This window comes from Ixodes scapularis, unplaced genomic scaffold (genome assembly GCF_016920785.2).
Source record: "Ixodes scapularis isolate PalLabHiFi unplaced genomic scaffold, ASM1692078v2 ptg000925l_1__unscaffolded, whole genome shotgun sequence".
NCBI classification, from domain to species: domain Eukaryota; kingdom Metazoa; phylum Arthropoda; class Arachnida; order Ixodida; family Ixodidae; genus Ixodes; species Ixodes scapularis.
Genome location: NW_024610070.1, coordinates 12,891 through 21,243, shown reverse-complemented (window position 1 = coordinate 21,243; position 8,353 = coordinate 12,891).

Below are 8,353 nucleotides of genomic sequence, written 5' to 3'. Positions count from 1 at the left end.
TGTTCAGGAATAACCTCACGGTCTCGGTGGTGCCACGCTTCAAATTACGAACTAATAACAAACACAAAAACACAATTTTACTCACGACCCGAAAATGCAGAGGGGTAAAAAAGTTAGGAGTTCTGCTGGTGAGAATCATGTGTTCGAAGGAACGTTGAAGCGTGCAAAGTAAATGCAATGCAGCGATGTAACTGCAAGGCACACATACTGTAAAAACTACTAAATTTGACACAGGTGGACATCCAGCACTTTCAGTCCTGCTCAAGCATGAACATGTTTACAATAAATTGATTAAAAGCCCTATAGCACGAGTGAACTATGTCAAGTGTTTACGAGTGACAATTATAACATTCAACCAACCTGAGGTTTAGGACTAGTTGATTAAAATTTCGAGAAATATATATAAAAAAAAAACAGATGACTGAAGACGTGTAGGTACGCGTGAAGCCCTAAGACTCACTTGAGACAAAAGGTGTGGTGAAGGAATTAGTCCGTGCATGACCTTAAACAAGAAAAAAAAAAATTCGCTTTCGCCCGACGCCGGGACACGCTAAGAAATTTAAAACGTTTTAGCGCATCTTCGTAATTCTTACGAGGTATATCTTCCTTAAGATAGCGATGCTTCATAATACAAATAAACTCCTTTTGAACTCGGCTTGATCCTTACAGAATTGGTTTGGGAAATTCCATTCCACTCAACCGATGCGCGCTCCAGCTTTGAACTTGCTAGACAGCAGTACAATGTGAAAAACGCAGACGGGTTTTGAACTATTCGTTACACGACATGCGGCACCCAAAGTGCGGAGAGACGAGTTGGCCACTTAGCTTACATGGCTATCGAACCTCACGTTTGAGCCAAACATGACACCGAGATCCTTCATTTCATTGGCACGAAAAACAGGATTTCGCCGTGGTTATTATATAAACAAGAGGTAGTATGCGTCTTACGACAAAAACTCATGACTTTGGTTTTAGAACGGTTTAAAAAAATTCATTATCTAAGCACCACCTGAAGAAGGAACAAGCGTCCTCCTGAAACTTAGTGCAATCCTCTGGCGTGACCCTTCCTTATAGATTATTATATTTCTTTATTTCTTCAATATAATTTTTAGCGCCCAAAGGCATTATAGAAAGTGTTGTGTGTGTGGAGGGGGAGGGGGGATATACAGCGAGAGAAAAACAATAATCGAACTCTAGGTTTCTGACATAAAGTTTGCTAGTGGTAAGAACAATAAGAATTGTAAGCTTTATACAATTATGAGCACATTAGACACATCAGGAGATAAGGTACAAGGACTCTCTTAATAAGTCTGCAAGAACGCATTGTTGGATGATATCATGACGGGCGACTCGGGGGAGACAGTTCCATCGATGAGTGGTACGAGAAAAAAAAGTGTTAAAATATATTAGTGCGGCACGAATATTCGCGAACATTATTCTGATGATTTATCCTGCGTGATACGAAGTGAGGTGGCTGAAGAAACGATCCTCTGTTGATGCCCGTTTTATTATTATAAATGCTATGAAATAGTTTTAAAAGTAAATCGAATCTTCGGCACTTTAGCGACTGCCAACCAAGGGTCTTTCAGGAGACTCGACTTTAGTGTATAATCATAATTTCCGGTCACGAATCTCGCTGCTTTGTTTTGAACCCTTTCAAGGTCGTCACAAAGATACAGTATCTGGGAGTCCCAGATTACACAAGCATACTCAAGAATAGGCCTTATATTTGTGAAATACGTTTTCTTAACTTTGGGAGGGTAGTTTCTAAAGTTGCGTCCAAAAAATACAGCATACCAGCCGCTTTAGCGGTTATTTTGTTAATATGAGACTGCCCAGATAACCGTTCTGTAAAGGGTATCCCAAGATATTTTACCCCTGGAGTTACGGTCAGTGTAGTGCCACTCTGGCGGTATGAGAAAAGCAGCAATATAGTTTTTTTTTTGTAAAGCGCAGATGATGACATTTATCACTGCTTAGATTCATATGCCAACTTTCACACAAGTCTGAAATGCAATCTATATCCCGTTGCAAAGCAGAGTTATTCTTTCATTTCATTTCGTTTATTGGTACCCACAGGGCCCGAAGGCATTACAGAGGGGGTGGGATTATTATGTACAAGTTAATAGAGCACTCAAATCACGAATCAAGTTTAGTAGTATGGATACAGCATTTTTTTTAATCAACAGGATTAACAATTGTGGCGATGGATGTGAAAAGGTGATTTCAGTCAGCAGACATACGAGGTATGAATGATCTTTAGTAGGTACTATAGTGACACTGCGGAATTTCGACCTTATGTATGTGATCATTGCGTGATGATATGTAGGATGACTCCAGTAGGAGTTCAGTCTTAAGGATTGGGTTGCGAAAAAACATTTTCTGAAATAAACTTAATCGATAAAACTTTCGGCGTAAAGAAAGAGTTGGCAAGGATAGGCATTTCTTCATAGAGTGTACGGTTGTTGTACGATGGTAATTAGAAAGAATGAAACGCACAAATCTATTCTGGACAGCCTCCAAGTCGCCGACGAGGCTCGCAGTGTTAGGATCTCAAATAGCAGAAGCGTACTCAAGTTTTGGCCGGACTACTGTTTTATAGAAGAAGAGTTTCAAAGTCGAAGGAGTCAGGAAAAAATTACGTTTTAGATAGCCAAGCATGCGGTCGGCATTGAAAATGACGGGGTAAACATGCGATTACCATGAGAGGTTAGATGTGATGTGAACGCCCAGATATTTGTAAGTGTCAACCCGCTCTAAAGTGATATTATTAAAGATATAGGAAGGAGGATCGTTAACTCGCCTGGAAATTATCATGTGTTTACATTTGTCAACATTTAATGACTTGTGCCAAGTGTCACACCAACTTGATATGGAATCGAAATCATTTTGAAGAAGTAAGATGCCAGAACTGTTAACAATTTAGCGGTATACAACACACTCATCTGCAAATAAACAAATCAAAGAGTTGACATTCAATAGGTCATTAATGTAAATGAGAAAGAGAAGAGGGCCAAGCACAGATCCCTGAGGTGCTCCGGACGTTACTGAAAATTTGGACGAGTCGGTATTATTACAATTTACGAACTGTGAGCGATAAGTCAGAAATGAGTGACTTCACGGAGGTACATGATGTTCAGTGTTAAGTTTGTGAAGCTTAAGAAGAAGAAGGTTATAAGAGACCCTGTCAAACGCTTTGGAGAAGTCCAGAAAAACACTCTGAATTCGTCAACCACGATCTATAACACGATCAAATCATTTGTTAGTTTTACGAGTTTTGTCTCGCATGAAAAAGATTTCTTAAAACCGTGTTGGTTAAAGTTGAAGAATGAATCAGCTTCAAGAAAATTAACACAACAAATACTTGTGAGTGAAAGGGGTATAAAGTTAGAAAAATAAAATGTTTGTCTCCATTCTTGGGCAGTTGAATCACCCTTCCAGTTTTCCAGTCGTCTGGAAGCTGACCCAGTGAAAGAGATTGCTCAAATAGTTTAGACAAAAGGATTGATGTATATTATTTTGTATTGTTTAGAAACTGAATTAGTATTGTCAATACCAGATGACGATGATTGTTTAGTTGACTCTATAATATTTAAAATGCCATTCACATCGATGACAATTGAATTCATGGGAAAAAGTCATATAAAGGATATGACGGACAAAAAGCATCAGTAACATTATTAAATACACTAGAACACATGTCATAGAGAATAGTCGAACACAATGAATCGGGAATCATTTCACCGGACTCATTTTTAAGCGAAAGGGAACGCTGAAACATGAGATTCATTACGCACCAAAATTGTGTAGGATTATTGATTAGCATAGATGCGAGACACTCATTAAAAAGTAATATTTAGTCTCCCCGACTGCTTCTTTGTATTCATTGGCTGCGAGATTATAGGGTTTCCATTATTCCTCCGAGTCAATGCGCTTTGCGCTCAACAGAGTTCTGAACATATCGATATATCACACAGTCGTCGGCATAAAGACAAATACTTGACTCTATGCCCATGGTAATGGAAATAATGAAAATGAGAAATAACAGGGGATCTAGAACGGATGCATGCGGAACCCCCGAAGTTACGTCCACCATATGTAGATTTCTTACTGTTAACTACAACGCACTGCTTTCGCTCAGTAATCTCATAGCCACAATAACACATTAACTGAAATATTTAATGAGGATAATTTAATTAAGATTAATTCTTGTGAAACAGGGTCGAAAGCTTTCTGAAAATAAAGAAAAACACAATCCACCTTAGAGCCTCTATCATACAAGGACGCCAGGTCATGAAAAGTTCGAGTAACTGCGGTTCGCACGAGAAGCCGCTTCTAGACCCATGCTGGAAGGGAGAAAAATAGTTGGTCTTGTTTAGATGATTGACTAAAGTGCTAAATATAATGTGATCAAGCTGTTTCGAGCATGCGGTTAGAAGGGATATAGGCTGGTAGTTATCTCCTTTACTCTTAGATCCACCTATATGCACAGGCACAACGCTAGCTACTTCCCACTTTGCTGGCAGCTTTGAAGATGACAAGGAGTTTGTGAAGAGAATAGAGATAAGAGAAAATCACGTCAGCACATTCTTTCAAAACGCAATTTGGGATTTCGTCAGGGCCAGTGGCCTTATTTATGTTCAAGTTTAGAAGGAGGCTCCAAATTTCGTCAGCATTTATTCCTAAGTTCGAGATTGGAGAGAGGGACTTAACCAGAAAATAATCGGGCACGTCAGTCACTGGTTGGGAAAAAATTGATTGGATGTAATTATTGAAGCATAATGCTCTCTCTTAATCATCAGATACCATTGTACCATTACGATTGTACTTTTGCAGCATTACATTAGCGTATTGAAGAAACATTTAGTCTGAAATAACATGGGAGACATCATTTAGAAAAACTAAAACAAGAAGGGGACCTAAGACAAATCCCTTAGGAACAGCAGAGCATGTCATGCACAATAAAGATGACATATTTTTAACCTGGACAAATGCATTTTTGTGGAAGAAATAGCTCTTCAGCCACCCAAACAATGAGCTGCACACACCGTAGGTGGAAAAACTGAGACAATAGCATCCTGTGATTGACAACATGGAAAGCCTTACTCTGGTCAAAGTAAATAACGTCGAGCTGACCCCTGTTACAGACCACACGAGTTGCGGTCGACGGAAAAGTGAGCAGATTACTTGTTGTTGATCTGCCAGAGATAAAGCTGGGTTGATAAGGAGTAATTAGGTTGCGAAGCTTGAAATGCAGCCATTTATGCAATACCATTTCGAAAATCTTTAAAAATGTAGAAAGAAGGGAAAACGTCCAGTAGTTAATAGCAACACCATTATTTCCCGATTTCAAGATCGAAAGCACCACGGCAATTTTTCCCACTAAGGGGAAGTGTCAGATCTAATATCCTTTCTACATCGCGATCTAGCATAACTCCGAAATTTCTTCGGATTTTTAGCGAATTCCGATTCTACCGCATCATGATGCACTTTGCGATCGCGTCTTAATAGCTTCCTACACTATTTTCTACAACTCTTGAATTCTGCTTCCCAACTAGGAAGACCACGCTTCTTAAAAGGATTATGAAATAAGGTTTTCCTTTTTCAGGAGCATCCTTAATTCACGAGAAAACCTGCTAGGAAAAGAATATCTATTCTGAGCTCTTAGAGGGACATAAGTGTATACAGTACCTCCTGCACAATCCTCGTGAACCCCACTTGTTCATTGAAATCAGTAGATTGAAAAACATATGTCGAGTCAACAACCCAAAGGTGGTGGAACATTCCGACGTAGTCCCCTGCCGAGAAGTTATACGAAGCGTGCGGCGGAGAGGCATCAGAGTGACTGCGAATTGGATAATTATAAATAGAGATCACTACATCAAGTGCGGATGCTAGATATCCTCAGGCATCGCTGGCATTTCACTCCGAGTCAATACGCACACCGTCCGTATATGAAACATATCGGTCTGAAACATTGTTTTGCTTATTAAGAACATTATTGCGCTGTTTCAGATGCAAGAAAAAAGGGAAGTCTAAAGTATAGTTGCACTTCTGCTTACAATAAAAGCTGTCACTCACAACGTTTAGATCAGTCCACTTGATGCCTGGGGCGTTAAAGTATCCCAAAATAATAAGATTACACTTCTGTAACTCGCTGAGTTGTTCTAAGCGAACCAGAAACGCTGAAAATCATCAGACGGCACCTGTGGGGGGAGATAAAACAAACCGATAAGAATACTTTTTTCTTTGTATGCTCAATTTCGACGAACAAACACTCAGGAATGCTTTCTAAATCTTGACGCCTCCTTGAGCTGTAACGCCTATCAACCGCGGCTAACGCACCGCCTCCCACTCCAGCTCCCTGAAACAAGTCACGGTCGCGGCGCCACAACAAAACCAGGCGAAGAGTAATAGGAGAACCCGATGATAGGACATAACCAAGTTTCGGGGAGACAAAAAGTTTAGTAATTAGATACTGTAACGTATAGAAAAGAGAGCAATCGGCTTTTCTTCTGTTAATAATAATAATAATATTAATAAATTTATTTACGCAGGGTGTATTCAGGACGGCACTAGGCAGGTTCGTCGAAGCCAGCAGGTGCTTGTAGGACTGAACCTAAGTAGCAGTGGTAAATAAGAGTATCGGAAAATAGTAAAATAAAGCAGAAAAACACCACGTGGTTTCTTCAGTTGTGAAAACTACACAAAAATGTCATTCAGAAAGTTATTGTCAGAGTCAAGGAAAAAAATTTGCAATACAAATATAAGCTATTTTTCTAGTAGAAGGAAAAAAAAGAGGTATGGCTAAGTTTCAGTCGTATCGTATAAGAACGTGATGATAGAAGCAGTCATACACATGCACACACACGCTGATGCGCACACACACAAATACACACACATTACTGCATTACACTACACAAAAAAAGTTGACTCGAAAAAAGATTCATGTGAGGAAGCAACACCAATTATGACGAAACCAAAAAATGAGAGATTATAAGGCCTCTTCATCGATGGAAAGTGTCCGGAATGTCTTTTTGAGTTTCTTTTTGGAAGTAATCCCTGAAAGGCTTGGGGGCAATAGGTTAAAAATCTGAGGGATGTAGTACGAACGCATATTTTTGCCGTAGCGGGTATAACATATTGGAGTGAGGAATCTTGAAGCTTTCCGCAAGTTTCGTGAGATGGGGCGTGGAGACTTAAAATCGTCATTCCAGTTAAAATTGAGCACAACTGTTTCCAGAAATAGGGACTGAAAAGTTGGCATTGATAGCGTTTGAAAAAGATGTAAATCCGAAAAATCACGCTTGTACCCCACGCTTTTCAGTATTCCCTTCAAGACGCTGTTGATTTTCTTTTGCCATAGTTTGGAGCATTTACCAAATAATAATAATAATATAATAATAATAATAATAATAATGATAATAACATTCATAATACTTTTTTATTCACACAATACTTGCGGTATATCAAATGACGGGTTCGTCAAAGCGTATAATGGCTTTTGTGAATTCGGGATTTTTGATGACTTGAACATGACGAGGGACTGTTAGATTAAGCTTTTACGTTGGATTTATTACAAGCAAAATATTTCACAAGAGTGCAAGATACCACGAAGTCTATTCTGGATCATGTTTTTATCAAACATTTTATAGCAAAGTTCTCTACTTGTGGAGTTGTTGCAGGAATTTCCGGCCACAATTATGTTCTGCTATTGCTATCGAACGAGATGCTTAAATGTGACACTGAGGTCACTAATCTACTAGATTTTGCTCATCCTGATGACACTTCAATTTTAGAAACGTTTGATTTAGAGCTTGATGAGTTTCTTTTGCTCGCCTCAGAGCCTTCCTTAGATATTATCAAACTGTGGTTTAGATTTACGAAATACCCTTGGATATCTGGTGAGTCTGTTTTTTTAAAGCGTCAAATAAGGCGGTTAACAGCTAAGTCTAAAAAAGATACAAATGAGACTAAAAATAAATTTGCAGATCTTTCTGTTAAGCTGCGAGAACAGATAAGGGCATATAAACATAAGTTTTACGGTGTTTTAATTTTCAACTTCATGGTGTCGTCACCTTGGAACTTATGGAAACACGTCTTACCAGCCATTACAAACTCCAGCACCTTTACGGTCGACGGTGCTCTTAAAACGGCCTTCAGAAAAATAGCTAAGCTTTTCAATCTACAGTTTAAATTAGTGTTTACACGTGATATTGGAATAATGCCTCCTTATATCAAGTTTGGCCATCTACCACCTCTTAAAATTTACATTTGGTTGAACAAGCAATTTTTAACTTGCTCTTAAATCTATAATCACGAAAGTCCAGTGGTCCAGATGGGTTGCCAAACG